This window comes from Bos mutus, chromosome 10, assembly GCF_027580195.1.
Source record: "Bos mutus isolate GX-2022 chromosome 10, NWIPB_WYAK_1.1, whole genome shotgun sequence".
NCBI classification, from domain to species: Eukaryota; Metazoa; Chordata; class Mammalia; order Artiodactyla; family Bovidae; genus Bos; species Bos mutus.
In genome coordinates this window covers 18043681-18060019 of record NC_091626.1, presented here as the reverse complement: position 1 = coordinate 18060019, position 16339 = coordinate 18043681, and the positions used below count along the sequence as shown (strand labels likewise).

The window sequence follows — 16339 nt, the reverse complement described above, 5'->3', positions numbered from 1 at the left end:
GAGACTCTTGTAGCATATGTCAGGAGAGTCCCAGGGATGAAGGGCACAGGGGACCACTGAGGATCTACTGGTGGGTCTTGAACTGACAGTGTTCCTGCCCCCATCCAGCTCCTGGAGATGAGCAAGTTCCTCCTGCCTTTGACTCAAAAGAATTTTACTGAGCACCTACTCTGGGCAAAGAACTTCTTTTCTAGGTATGTGCGAAATGTACATTGTAGCGGCGAGGTGGGGGTCACAAAGAGTAAACTGAAAGTGTTTGTTGCTCAGTCAATCAAACTCTTTGCGACCCCATGGACTATATCCCACCAGGCTCCTCTGTCCATGGGACTCTCCAGGCAAGAATACTGGAGTGGGTTGCCATTTCCTTCTCTAGGGGAGCTTTCCAACTCAGGGATCAAACTCGAGTCTCCTGCATTGCAGGCAAATTCTTTACAGTCTGAGCCACTGTAGTAAACAAGTAAGTAAAACAAGCACATCTGGTGGTAGTAAATGATCAAAAGTAACACAGGGAAAATGAACAAGGAGGATGTGGGGGTTGGACATTTATTTACATAGGTTAGACACTGAAGTTGTCCAGGAAACCCATCCCACATTGGAAGATTTGGGGACCACGATAAGCACTGCACCTAAAACTGGGGTCTGTCCCCACATCTTCTGTTCTAAATGACAGACAATAGAAACACTTAGCCAAGAACCCCCAAAAGTAGTGTTCTCAGGCCCTGTTTCTTAAGAAATTAAATCAAATTGGTTAAGATCTGGATCCCCGCTGGTCTCTGAGTCTCTGAAACGTGGAGCAGTAGGACTTCTGATTGGCTCTTCCAAAGCATTTTTCCCAGAGCAGAAAGGTACAGGAAAGCAAGTGACAGAAACATCAGTAAACGGGATGATATGCATCTAAGTAACAGGATACTGTCTGTAGAGGCAGTCTCCCATCCGGGTTTAAAGGAAATCTGACCTTCTTGCATTTCCTACCGTGAAGAGTCTTCCCATTATTCATCTCAAGATCTTTTTGCTTTATCTTTCCCCTCCCTATTCATGTATCTCTTAGGGCAATTAAACCTTAGGACAGAATGGAATGATTTTCACAGAATCCTTTCCACCACTGATTCCATAGGGCTCACATTCATGTATCCTGAATTTAAAGTCAGGATGTGTGGTCTGCACAGAGAAGCTTCTGTCACAGTTCTGCAGGCAGACAGAAATGAGCTGACTGCAGTTTGGACAATGAAATATCGGGACTACAGTATTTATTTCACCAGGTTCAGGGGATAAGAAATGATACTTGAAATTAGAATGGTACTCTACAACTTGAGAGACATTTGCTGAATCACAGGGTTGTGATGGTTCTGGAATTCTAAGAGCAGTCATCAAACCCCACCGCAGGGGCAAAGTGGTCAGCAAACCTTTCAAAGTCCACCTTGGATTTTGTTAAACAATCTGTTCATGTGGGTCCTACAGGTCCAATCTTATAGACAGAGGCAAATCAAAAGGTGTTCATTCTCCCCCAGCCCAAAGCCTGCTTCGTGTTTTGACTGACATCTCTCTGCAGGCACTGTACATCGGCATTATTACTTCCATATTTCTGCGTGCACATTAGTCCATCAACGATAACTGGTCTTTCTTCACAAATAGCTTCTCTGTAAAACATTATTTCTGACAATAGCAGAACATCATCTCAGTATGTTCCTACACATCCCATTAACCTTTCAAAATGCCATGTTTCCTATGTATTTCTCCTCCCTCAAATAGTTCTTGCTCTCACCCCGCGCACATTGTAGCAGAAAAATAAGGAAAATGCTTTCCGTGCATGGTTTCTACCCTGCACCCCTGCTCTGGGTTCTCCTTTGCTTTTAAATAAGCAAACAAACAAACAACAACCCACAATCAGAAAAAGTTTGGGAAAGTAGATCCCACTTTGCTAAAGAAAGATGCTAACTGAATGAAGGAGATGCCTCTGATGGTCACTGATGGGGAGATGAACAGAGAAGCTGGCAGCACTCACTCCCTGCCCTAGCAATATCTAACTCTCCTCCCTTCCCCCAACCGTGATCCATTCTTGCTACCCCTGGACTCAACCTCTCCCAGATGGAGCTCATTCTCTTGGGGTACTCCAGGTAAATTAAAGAATGGGTACCAAGACACACAAGTAGGAAAAAAACACTGAGGAATCAGGAAACATGCTCATAGACAGACATGGTTGAAGTGTAGGTTTGCTAGGAGGGATCAAAGGATGCTGGAGAATTCGGCTCAGTTTCTTAAGGATCTTTTTTGCCAGGGTAAAGAATGGGAGTTTTATTCTATTGTATCAACAACTACTCGGTGTCTGAAGAAGGTGAGGGCCACCCTCAGATTTTGTTCAGACGATAACCTCGGCTGTAGCTAGGAGTGGGTCTTAGAGTGGGGAGAAGAGGCAGTCTAGTGAGTTCTTCTCTTGTCAATGGGGTGTATGGGCTATTTCAGGAAAGAACGAGAGCTTTCGAAGATGGGGGCTGACATTGCGTGACTCCTCAGCCTCCAGCCCAGTTAGAGTGGGACAAACACAAAGAAATTATACAGCCGTAGATTGCTTCAGACAACCCAGACACAGACAAAAAAGCATTCTATCTTGTAAATCAGACACGATATTAAAATGTTCTGCACAGTGCAATGGATCCCCCACCAGATTTCCTATACAGCACAGACACTCCTGATAAATCTAGATGTGGAGAGGGAGGGCTACAGCAGTTTTTCCTGGTCTGGGGGTTGCCTTCAGAGAAGCATGTGGTGGCACAAGAGATGGCAAGAACTGAAGATAACATCCTGCCTTCCCAGAACCCATCTCTGGACTCTGAGCGCCCAGGGTTTACTCCTTAAAAAGAGAAGTCAGAAGGGGTGTGTGTGTCTGTGTGTGTGTGAACCTTCTTTGAGGAGTGTCAGGGGGCTAACAGAGCACACTTCTAGGGTTCTTGTGGCCACCCAGGGCCTCTGAAAGACTGGATTGCCATGGAGGTGTTAAATGTCTTATATGCAGGTCACAAAACAGGAAGGACAATCCCATAACATGAACTGGGTGGAGGACATGCTTTTAAGATTTTTATTTTTAACACTGTGACCACTGGCAAATTACCTATCTGACAATTGTCCCTTCTCCTGCATAGGGCTATGATGAGTATCTGATGATATAAAGAGAGAAAATTTGAACTTGGAGTCCAGGCAGGGCATAGCTAAGGAAGTGACCTTTGGGCTAGAATCTGAAAAGCAAGAAGGATCATTTATGGCAAGATCAAAACATGTAAACACCCATTTTATCACTGATGTTGTTGAGTGACTGCACCAGGCAGGCCATCTGGGAAATGCCAGGCTGAATCTGACACAAGTCCTGCCTATGGGAATTTGACTGTAACTGGGGGGATAAGACACACATGCAGAAAATGACATGCTAATAGGCAATGAGGAGTCCCTGCATCCTCTGTGTCATGCTGAGTCAGATCAACTCTCTTTTAGAAAGCTGATAATTACCAATGGGGCAGATAAGTCTGGAGAATGTGGCAATATCCCAGTCCGAACTAGGGAAATAGTGATGGCAAGAAGAGGATTTCAGAGATGCTTAGGAAGCAAAATGGACAGGCCTTTGTGAGGAGGAAGGGAGCTCCATTTGTCGCCCTCCTCTTCTTCTTCCCCCTCCTCCTCAGTCTTGTCATACCTAACATTTACAGTCTTTGTCATTTTCCAGGTCCTCTGAATATACAGTTTTCTCATTTACTCTTAAAAGCAATCTATACTATTGCTGAAAAACTAGGAAAATAGGACTTAAGAGACAGATTAGGTGACTGACTCAAGGCCATTCTGCTAATAAGTGGTGGGGCTGGATCTGAAGCCAGAGCCCATGCTTATAACTATTATGCAAAAACTGTCCCCCTCCAAAGGATCAGAGGTCACACTGAGGGTTAGAGCATTACTGAAGGAGTGGATGGTGGCAGTGACCCAGATGTAGAGGAGGAAGTTCAAGGCAGTGTTACTACAGCGACAGTGAGAGCTTGGTCCAGGAGTGACTCTGGTGTTCTCCTCTTTCAACATTATGGAGTATCAAACACATCATGTATCTCTCACACACAGACTATTTTAATACTATACACCCAGTAAGTGAATAAATATTCTGGCCCATCTTCCTATCACATTACCTTCTTATTGTTTTAACTTTTCATTTAAGACTCACAAAAAGCTATAAAAAGAGTACAGAGCATTTCAGTGACCCCATCACCCAGCCTCCCTTGAGAACAATATCTCACATTGTCAAAACCATGTATATCATGCATATCAGTATATTAACTCAATAATAAACTTCATTTGGATTTTGGCATTTTTTAACCTGCACTTTTTTTTGGTGTATGTCTACAAAAGTTTATCACATGTCTGGACTTGTGTGCTGTGTTACTTTCTTTAAAGCATCTAGTATTCTCCTCCAAAACATGGCTGGGTAAATTGATAAGGGGAGCTGACGTCATTTACCAGGAAAAGCAGTTCGGCATGATAGAAAGAATATTATACTGGGAATCAGGCAACCTGAAGCACAGTCCTGGCTCAGTCCCTAACTTACATGTGATGCTGGATGGGTTGCTTCTCTCTGGGCTTGGTGCTGAACATTTCTATCATCATCCAGACCTACACGGGACATTGCTCAAAAATGAATCTGAAGTGAATTCTGGTTTTGCATATCAGAAGTCTGGTCAACTGGTCTCTGATGGGCATGACTTAATAGCGCTGGTTTATGCCTCTAATGGGCTTTCCTGGTGACTTAGAGATAATCTGCCTGCCAATGCAGGAGATGAGGGTCTGATCCCTGGGTTGGGAAGATCCCCTGGGGAAGGAAATGGCAACCCACTCTAGTATTCATGCCTGGGAAATCCCAAGACAGAGAAGACTGGCAGCTATAGTGCATGGGGGTCACAAAAGAGCAACTGAGCGACCGAACACAACAACACGTCTCTAAACTCTTCAGAGGCACCACCCAAGAGGCAACACTGGAGGCTGCTAGAGCTAGGTCTTGTGCTGCGTCTCCAACTTAAGGGTGTGCCTCATTGGACGCGTCAATTAGCCATTCTGAGCCTCAGTTTATCTGTGACTGTGGTGGCACCTTCTAGCACAGTTGTGAAAATTGAATGAAGTAAACACAGAAGGCATTTAGCAGGATGCTGTGATAGGGTGGCTTCTCAGAAAACACTGGGTTTATCATTTTCTTTACAGACTTGGTTTTATCTGGAATCCATCCATTTTCAAGTAAATCCCATCACATATAAGTGCTCAGACTCACTCCTATTTCTATAGCACTTTCTATTACTTCTCAGTTGTAGATATTCTCTTCTTCATTTGGAGAAATTCAGAGAAGTCTGAAGAGCTAAGAAAAGGCCAAGTTCACCAAAAATGTAAGGCACCTTATGTGGTTCCTTTGCATCCTCACTGCTCCAACAGTACCAAGTGAAAATGGTCAGAACAAGCATCTGGTCTTTGGTCTACCTTTATTTCATCTCTTTCTTTTTTTCTGCTCGTCACGTACTGTCATTCAAAAGAGATATTTCTTGTTGTTACAAAGGTGATTGGACGGCCATCAGATATCCTTTTACTCTTCCAGTGATTTTTGCAACATGTTGTAGGAAAATTTTACATGTTGCAAGCCATCACAGGAGAAATTGCTCAAGAACTGCCCCCAGTTGTGTGCCAAAATTAACCTAAATGAAATTTCCTGTGGGAAATGAGCAATCTGGACGACATATTTGGTGGTGAATTTCACAGGGAGGAGGCCTCTGTATATCATGGCAGGGTAGGCTGGTGCCAGGCGTGCAGATACTGGAGCTTCGGACTCCCTAATGGGAAGCAGATGTTTCTCTGTGTGCTCAGTAAACATACCAGATAGGGTAACCTCCACCGGTTGGCCAGATGACACCAACAGGTAAAACGAAGTGCCTTAATAACCACGCTGTCACAACAGTGTGGGAGAGCAGTATTATTAAAATGATTAGTCGTTAACACCAATGTTCTTATATTTATGCTGAACTAATTCGTGGAAATATATATGGATTCCAAAACTTCTATTCACAACATCCTGTTGAAAGAAATTCTTGGGCTTATGATAAATATCTCCTTTTTTTTTACAGTCAGGAATGTAGATCAATACCACCTTCCTGGAAAGCTGTTTAGCAAAAAATACTGTTTGACCCAGGAATTCTTCTTCTTCTTTTGTTTTGCTTTAAAATTTTATTTATTTATTTTTGGCTGTGCTGGTTCTTTGTTGCTTTTCTAGCTGTGGTGTGTGGGCTTCTCATTGCAGTGGCTTTTCTTTTTGCGGAGCACGGGCTCTAGGGCGCTGCAGGCTCCAGTAGCTGCGACTCCTGGGCTCCAGAGCACAGGCTCAATAGTTGTGGCCCACAGGCTTCGTTGCTCCTCGGCCTGTAGGATCTTCCTGGATTAGGGATCGAACTCATGTCTCCTGCATTGGCAGGTGGGATTCTTTACCACTGAGCCACCATGGAAGCCTCCAGGAATTCTTCTTCTAGGAATTTACACTAAGGAAATTATAAGAGGCCAACAATTTATGTATGAAGGATCTCATTACCATATTATTATTAATTAAAAAATGGAAACATCTTAAATGTCCAACATAGGGAAATAGCTACACAATAAACAAAAATTATCTGAGAAATACTGGATGGATCTTTTCCCAGTTGTTTTCTCATTAAAATCTTCCAGTGCTTGTGCCTACATGATGGACTCTCAATACAGTTCAGTAAACGTTTCCTGGGAACCCATACTATGTGCTAATACAGGGCTAGGCAGGAGACACGAAGGTAAAACCAACCTGGTTCCTACTAAAAACTTATAGTTCAAATCAGGGGTCTGCAAACTACCGCCCACTGGCCAAATCTGGCCACCACCTGTTTTTTACAAATAAAGATTTATTGGAACACAAACATGCCCATTAGTTATTGTGGGGACTGCTTTTGTGTTACAACAGCAGGGTTGAGTGGTTGAGACAGAGATAGTGAAGTGGAGCAAGACCCTATGGTCCTTGTCCTCATGTCCTCAGCTTAACTTTCATCTATGGAAAACTTAAGCCAAAGACGAAGTTTAATCAGAGAAGTGAGAAAATGTGGAAACAAAGGAAAACAGTGAATGGGAAATAATAACTTCCTAGTCGTTTAGCATAGTAAGGACTTCTAGTTCCTTCTCAAGGGTGATAGATAATATTCTGAGCCATATCCTGTGAGCTGTCTTATAGATACTAAAACCCTCCTCAGGTGAAAGAAGCTAACTACATGATGACCAGACTGTAGCTGTGAAATAAGCTGTCACAGTTCCAAGAGCCGGCCTCAAGAAATGGAAACAAACCGACCCTGGAACTGAAGATGAACTATACTTAACCTAGATGATGCTGGTCAGACCACTGATGACCAATTTCAAGATGACTGTCAGAACTGATTGTGGTATTTCTGCATGTAGCCCCCTCCCCTCCCTCAACCTCTTGCCCACTGATTGTCAGTGTGGGGCAAACAACCTCTGGACAGGCATCTGCCCTCCCACCCCTGGCTGTCGGCATCCCAAACAAAGAAAACTCTCCTTTCCACCAACCTGGCCTCTTTAATAGCTTTTGAGCAGCAAGCAGCTGGACCCTACTTTTAGATACAATAGTATGGCCCACAAAGCCTAAAATATTTGTTTAGGAGAAGGCAAAGGCACCTCACTCCAGTACTGTTGCCTGGAGGATCCCATGGATGGAGGAGCCTGGTAGGCTGCAGTCCATGGGGTCGCTAAGAGTCGGACACGACTGAGTGACTTCACTTTCACTTTTCACTTTCATGCATTGGAGAAGGAAATGGCAACCCACTCCAGTATTCTTGCCTGGAGAATCCCAGGGATGGGGGAGCCTGGTGGGCTGCCGTCTACGGGGTCACACAGAGTCGGACACGACTGAAGCGACTTAGCAGCAGCAGCAGCATATTAAAAAAAAAAAAGCCAACCCCTGGTCTAAATCAAAAGGCAGACACGATGCCATCTTTCAATATGGTGTGTAAATGTTCAGAGGGAAGCATGCAGAGCCCTGCACAAAGACGGAAGCTGAACTTGATGGCTCCAGTCTGCCCCTGACGGCCCTCATCCTGTATCACACACCGCTCACTTGATTTGTCTCAATGTATCTCAACTGTAAGATACAAGGTCAAGAGTTACCTTCCCCCTCAGTCATTTTCTTTTTCCCCCTTAAGCAGAAAACGCATACTTTTCAAACAAAACCTCATGCAGAAATAGAGAACTTTCAATACGTAAACTGAGAAAAGCAGAATTGTTCTGTTGAAGAGGGGCTGGAAGGGTTTGGAAGCCCCATGTCTTGGCATCCTGCCAGCTCTTCCTCCTTGTAGCCAGGGTTTCTCAACAGCAGCTCTAGTGCCATTTTGGCCCAAATAGTTCTTGGTTGTGGGAACTGTCTTCTGTGCTGTGGGATGGTTAGCAGCAGCCCTGGTTTCTATCTACTGGATGCCAGTAGCCACCCCCGGCCTCAGTATGACGAACAAAAATATCTGCATAGGCGTGCGAACATGGGCGCTCAGCTGTGTCCAACTCTTTACAACCCCATAGACAGTAGCCTGTCATGCTCCTCAGTCCATGGAATTTTCCAAGCAAGAATACTCCTTGTCCAGGGGATCTTCCCAACTCAGGGATTGAACCTGTGTTTCTTGCATTGGCAGGTGGGTTCTTTACCACCTGAGCTACTGGGGTAGGCATTGTCAAATGTCCCCTAGGGAACACAACCACTCCTGGTTGAGAAGCACTGCTCTAGTTTATTCCACAGTTCATGGGAGACCTAAAAGCACAGGTACCCCAGAAAAAAGCTTTAAAACAGTGGCAATTTCATAGAAGTGCAAAACAGTTATCTGTAAATGTCAGAAGCTAATGAGCAAAGAATACGTAATTATCCAGTCTTAAAAAACACTTCTCCATTGCCATCAAGCTGCCTTCTAGAGCCCTTGATGCTTGCCTTTTGGCGTAATTTCAATACGAGCACATAGGTACTGGAACGAGCACAGTGCCTGGCATACAGGAGCTGCATAGTAAGTGTCTGTTGAATGAGGGAGCAGTATGGTTGAGGAACCAAGAGAATAAAGTTATAGGAACCAATTTGCTTCTTCAACTGAATCATCTTGAAGTTTCTTCTGGTGCTAAACTGTTTCTGGGGGAAAAAGGGGTACAGTCCTGATGTGAAAAAATCCTGCCATGACTAAAGGAGAAATTTGCTTCATGTAGACAAAATTAAATTGGAAACAAGAATCAATGGGAACCAAACTAACAATGTCATTCATTGGAAGGGAAGAAACGGCACATGGGATAAAAGGTATTCTGGCTTCCTTAATGAAGGCAATTGTGAAACTGGCAATCTGGCTTTAATCAAGTTTTGGCTGTCCCTTTTCAGTACTTCATCTCATTTCATTAGTGAATAGCACCTTACCAAGTGACTCAATTGGAAGAAAATGTTGGCACCCTCCTAGGATAAAATTGGGTGAGAATCAACTACACCAATGTTTATAAATCTGAAGGATGGGATCCTGAGAGGGAACATTTGATATGCAGTGAGAAAATTACCAACCCTTCTCCTCCTAGGGTCATCTTTCCCTGGAGACTGGGGATATTTCAAACTTTAAATTTCAATTCCTCACTTTCATGATCTTCCTCCCTATTGGACTGAAATGAGGGGGCATGAATGCATTATAAGGACAACTTCTCTATCATATTAACAAAAGTAAGGTGCCCATATTTTTTTTAACAGAATAGGAGAAACCTCCGAACTTTACTTTTAAAATGTAAGACTGACTGGTAACTTCTCTGTTTAAAGAGAATTCTGTTTAATAGGGAACTCTGCTCAATGTTATGTGGCAGCCTGGATGGGAGGGGAGTCACTCCACTGTGCATTTGAAACTATCACAGCATCATTAATTGGCGATACTCCAATATAAAATAAAAAGTTAAAAAAAGAATTCTGTTTAAAATATCTGGTCAGATTGTATCTTAACTCTATAGGGCTGCCAAGGGGTCAGGACCAGGAAGTTTCTTGCAGAAGGGAGCAGAGAGATGGTGTCTATAGATCACCTGTGAGTCAGTAGTGAGTTGGGCAGATGAACTATGCTCCAGCATAGAGGTTGCTTGCACACTGGCCCAGTTCCCATGGCCTCCTGGGCACAGACAGCCCACACCCACAGGTGTAGGCCCAACCAGAAGGACCTGGGAGGATCCCAGTCCCTTCCAGGGACCAGAAGGCAACGAGGGAGGCTCATGCTTGTCCTTGTCATTTCCCATAATTCAGTCTATCTCTAGACCTGCCTGTTTGCATTTTCCTCCACAAGATGGCACCTATAAGCCTTGGTAAAAGGGTACTCACATAAGCAGTAGTTTACGGACAAGAAACAACAGTTAAACATTAAAAGGAGTGGTAGTCTAGGAGCACAAGAAGGGTAGATTCAGAAATTCAGGGTGACTGCATATTTCTTGGCCCTTACGTGCAAGTTTCTGCCATGCTGTTAAGATGTGATGTTCACTTGTCAAAATGTTTTTGTGGAGCATTTAAAAATGTGGGTGGAAAAAAAAATGTGGGTGGAATATTCAGGCCTTCTATTTCCAGAATGTTCAAGAAAATGCTGAAAAATCTATGTGAGTTAAACTTCAGGGGTTAATGGGATTTTTTGCTGTCTCTGGGGGATCTCTTCAGGGATGGCTGACAGGAGTGGTGGGGTAGGAGGAGATGAGAAGGAAAGACTGGCTACCAAAGCACAAGGGCTCAATCCTAAGACTCTAGACTGGGGGAAGGCACACTAACACTGTTTTCGGAAGATGCTTAGCACACACAGACAATGGATTACGGATGGAAGAGACTAGAGGTTGAGAAGCACAAAGACAACACATTAGGAGGGACACAGAGGGATGGAGGCCGGGACCAGAGAGACGGAATCAGAATGGAGGGCAAGGGCACAATGATGGAAGGCTGATGGAACAACTAATGGATTGAAGAAGGATGGTCTGTGGAAGGTGAAGTAAGGAAGACTGGGCAGTCCGTGGCTTTGGAACCTTAAAGATTACTACAGAAGTTTTCCTAGAAAATCAGGTCTTTGATGGAGTCATCTTAGAGCGAGGGTCTGAGGGTACATCTTGATCCTCATTAATTCATTCATTAAATTTAGTCGTACAAATTCTCTTTCTCTCTTTCACTGGAACTTTCCTCTACGACACTAAACATTGTTATTTCAGCTTTTTGGATGGAAACCCTTTCAAATCTTACTTATCATTCCTCTGTTTTGATTTTCTTTTTAAAAATAAAGAACAATATGCACTATTGGATCTTCGCAACCCTGCTGCTTCAGAAAGTGTGGTCCATGAACTAGCAGCATAGGCATCATCTGAGAGCTCCTTAGAAACCTCGGGCCCCATCACGGGCTTAATGAATTAGGGTCTAGATTTGAGTAGCATCCTTGGGTGAGTTCTGTGGCACCCAAGACCATTTCCAGGTCACTTTTTTTTTACTCCAAGTCCTTATACTTTTCTCAAGTTGCACAAAACTCTCCCATCCAGTTAAAATAATGACAACACAACCTTATCACCTTCTTGGTTAAAAATAAAAAAAAGAAATAATGCCTTTGGAAAGTTTTTCTCTGTGATATTTTTAACAGGGACAGGGACAGAGGAGAGACATCACATCCATAAACACAGTATCTTGAGAATCCCAGTGCTGGACAGTAGGGACGTCTCCAGGAGCCCCAGTCCCTTGCTTCACGGATGAGGAACCAAGTTTGGGGAGGAAAGTGATTTCTCCAGGGTGGCAGAGAGGACTTCCTTGCCAGAGTCTCCTTTTTATACTATGATGTCCCCCTCCTCTTTCCAAGGCTGGGGTTCATTGTTTCCTCACTCAAATGGTCTATGCTCTTTTCTTTCTCCTTATGTCCCCATAATCACATGAAAAAGATTTTTATCTACTAGCCAGAAGAGCAACTCCTTTTGGAAAGCAAATTGTCCCTGTGAAAATATTTGGGTAAACTGTGCAGGCTGGGAGGTGGGACCTTGAGGCCTGGGTGTCAACAGGAACCAAGGCAACAAGAGAGAATGGTGAAACTGAGATAGAGCTAAACAGTAGAAGAGTCTGCTTTGCTTCCAGAGCTGGAGATAGAAGAGAGAGAGAACGACCAGGAGGAGAGAAGCTAGGAGATTGCAGAGGGTCGATGAGAAGCCCTGAGTGGTTGGGAGGACTGTTAATACTGACCTTGAATTTGAAGTTGACTTGTGATTTAAACTCTCTGTTCCCAGACTTCTTAAGTCTTCACTGAAACTCTGCATTTACATTATACCTATTCTCCTGCCTTTAATACTCCTGGTTTAGGTTCTTTAATCCCTTTTCATTTCTATAATCTGGAGTAAAAAATTCTCTTCTGTATTTCCACATCTTCAAAAGTCTTTTCTTCTAGACACATGGATGTCCACCAAAGAGCACCCGTAATGCATGCTACCCCTGCAGGTGATTTCATTTTTCTGAGCCTTAGTTTCCTTCCCTCTAAAACAGTGGCATTAAAATAGAGTTTCTCAAGTCTGCTGTGAAGTTTAAATGAGAACATGCAGATGGAGGCACCTAGTTCAGAACTGGTTTGGACTTAGGGCTAGAAAAATGTTGTTACCTCCCTTCTTGAGGCTGCACCTGCCTCCCTTCAGTGACCTGTTCCTGGGCGTGGCCAAGGGAATTCATCTTCTCACACCAGGCACATACATTCTACTCTAAGAGAGGAGGTTGGTCTGTTTGCACTGTCCACAGAAAGCTCACTTCTATTTACACAGGATTCTCAAGCGGTGCTCCAAGCCAGGTTGTAACAGGAAAACTCCCGTGATCTATTTGCATTTCAATCACATTCTGGGACAATGGTATCAAGAATTCCAGAGATTTTTTTCTTACAACTTTGTTACCTCTCTATTTTTGAAAAAAAAAAAAAGTATGGGTTCATTTGTTTTGTGTTTCCTGGTTTGTCTTAGACACCAGTAATAGAAACCTTCAAAAGTTGTAAATGGATCATTTTGGACTTCCCAAGTGGCCCTAGTGGTAAAGAACGTGCCTGCCAATGCTAGAAACAAGAGATTCGGGTTTGATCCCTGGGTCGGGAAGATTCCCCCAGAGGAGGACATGGCAACCCACTCCAGTATTTTTGCCTGGAGAATCCCATGCACAGAGGAGCCTGGCAGGGTGCAGTCCATGGGGTCGCAAAAAGTTGGACACGATTGAAGCGACTGAGCACACATGCATACATGTTCATTTTAGGAAAAGAGCAAGGGAGGCTGTGGATGGAGCTCATAGCTCGGGCATGTTGGTGCTCAGTGAAATTTTGAGTGCAAGGAACTTCTTTTCTAGGTATTACGGGCACTGTCTTAGATAGGGATTCAAGCAACTCCCAGGGATTCAGGTAGTAGGAAGCCCCACATACCTGCCTGACAGCTGTCATGGGTAGAGAAGTGGCCATGTGCTAGGCACCTAACATGTTATTCTGTTTAATTTTCTTGACTGTCCCTACTTTATCGAAGTTCACAGAAGGTAAGTAATGTGTAATATAGAGGTGGTGATGGTGGGTTTGAATGAAGGGACTTCTGGCTCTTTCTCCTTTTTGACCTGCATAGTCTCTTAACCCAGAGGAAATCTTTTTACTTTAAAAATGGAACCCGGGACTTCCCTGGTGGTTAAGTGGTTAAGAATCCACCTTGCAATGCAGGGGACACAGGTTCCATCCCTGATCAGGGAACTAAGATCCCACATGCCACAGAGCAACTACTGAGCCCCTGCTCCGCAGCCAGAGAGTCCATGCACCACATTGAAAGAGTCCCCATGATGCAATGAAGTTCCCAAGTGCTGCAGCTAAGACCCAAAGCAGCCCAATAACTAACTAAATATTAAAAAAGAAAGAAAGAAAGAAAGGAAAACAGAGCCTGGTGAATGGCCAACCAAGGGTTATACATATTGAGGGCTAGACTATCCAAGAAATCAAATAAGGTTAATGTTTTAATAACTGAGCGACTAAGCACAGCACGTTCCTTCTATGGCTAGGACTGCTCTCTGGCTTTTCCTAAGGTGCCTCCACAGAGGTGCTCTGTGCAGTCTGAGGCCTCCCCTTCCACAAGAGCTGACTGAATAGTTTCAGCACCTCCTATAGCTTCTCTTTGTTCTCCTGTTCCCCGCAAAGTCCCCTGATGTCTCTCTCCTCTCACACAGCACTCATTCACCTAAGGGAAGGAACATCTCTATCACTACCCTTCCTTCCATAATAAATTCCTAAAGTCCAAGCTTATTCACTGAAATAGTCACTGATTTTCTCAGTTGTCCTGCTGGGAAAGGAAACTGTTGGTTCACCAAGCTAGGAAATATTTATGACTCAAGGAAAAATATCATTCCATGGGGGAGATCATTACACGATCCAAGAGAATGCACTTTAGGGCAAGATATCCAATCAGATAATTCCTTCTTCTAACCACAGATGCATCCAGTGTGACTATTTATTTCATTAAGAAATAAAGACATTGTGTTCCATGCATGCTCAGAAGGAAGAAATCTGGCTGAAATATTTAAACACGAAGGCTCCTTCACGCTTCTTTTGAAGGACAGCTAAGAACAGGGTTATCGGTCAAACTCAATGTGTTCCATAACAGTAATTCAGGTGGCAGCCAGATGAATAGTCCTCGTGCTTGCAGAGAATGTCCCTTCTTCTGCAACTTGGAACCAGAAGGCAGGGCCATGGGAGATAGGATCCCTCCACATGGCTTCCAAGTGACTATATTAAGAATATGCAGTTGTGTACATAAATATTTAGGACATGCAAACCAGTTGGATAAACACTGATTCATCTTCTTTGGTGGAAGCTTGAAATTCTTAATTTTCACCAGTCCCTTCTTTAAACTGATCGTATTTATGAGCTTTTAAATCATACCCCCCAGATGTATAACCATAAGAAAGGCTAATGTTGTGGTTTCAGGTAATCTATCTTGCATGTGGCTGTGAAATTTATCTTCCCCAAAATACTGCTGTCATCATGTCATTCCTCTGGCTCAAAAGGCTTCCTGATGTCAGCTGTCACTTAAACAAGCTGATTATTTCCTCCTAGGCATTAAACCTGTATTTGAGTTCCTGATTCCAGGTGGAAAGGAGTGCCTGGGGCTACAGCAGTTCAAGAATAAGTTTTACCCCAGGTGTGGATAACTGAGCGAGAGTAGAAATTTCGAAAATGATCCAGCGTCATTACACTTTGAAAGCAAAAATACTTTGTTAAAGTGACAGCACATATTAATTTTTGTTGTTGTCATCGTTCAGTCGCTAAGTCGTGTCTGACCTTTTGTGAACCCATGGACTGTAGCCCACTAGGCTCCTCTGTCCACAGGGTTTTCCAGGCAAGAATAATGGAGTGGGTTGCCATATCCTTCTCCAGGGGATCTTCCTCAGGGATGGATAAACACCCCCCCACCCCACCCCATCTCCTGCATTTGGCAGGCGGATTCTTTGATTCTTTATCACTAAGTCACCAGGAAAGCCCACATATTAATTAGCAATGCTAAGCACTAATTCTATTCTAATTTGCTGGGTTGGTTTCATGATGATAAAAGGGAGACAAGGTTTATAAAAAGCATCTGACACAGGGGAGGAACTCAATATATATGTTTTATTAAAGTCAAGTTAAAGATAACTGAGAGGGCAAATTCAAAGAAATGCAAACAAATGATATTCATTCCTCGCTTAAACAATAGCTGCCTTGGAATGTTATTTAGCTAAGAGGACAGCCGGATTGTGTACACTTTAAAGAATGTGGAATGGCAGCAAATATAGAAGTAAAAAGAAAAGCATTTCTCTGGCAGAGTAAAAGAAGCCTAGTTAAAAGAGAGTCAGAGCCAAAGTTAAAAAAAAAAAGTCAAAAATTCAATTTTGACAATTTAATAGACTCTCTGGACCCTAAAAGAAAGGCATGTTCTCATTATTCAAAGAAGTCTACAGAGGTGCTAATGGATACCAAGAAAAGCAATAGAAAGAAAAGAATCAGGCATTTAAGGTGACAATATTTACTACCATTTTAATAGAGGAGGAAAGAGGTCATATAGTTAAGAGCACCTGAGCTTCAATGTGGCTCAGTGGTAAAGAATCGGCCTGCAATGCAGGAGACGCGGGTTCGATCTCCGGGTCGGGAAGATCCCCTGGAGAAGGAAATGGCAACCCACTCTAGTATTCCTGCCTGGGAAATCCCATGGACAGAGAAGCCTAGCGGGCTACAGTTCATGGGGTTGTAAAAAACTCAGACTTGACTTAGTGACTAAATAA

At 43.5% G+C, this 16339-nt stretch overlaps 1 protein-coding gene across 1 annotated transcript in view; it reads right to left on the bottom strand.

Annotated features, from left to right (window-relative positions):
- THSD4 (thrombospondin type 1 domain containing 4) overlaps window positions 1–16339 on the bottom strand; it is a 447625-nt gene that overhangs the window by 109750 nt on the left and 321536 nt on the right. The window lies entirely within an intron of this gene.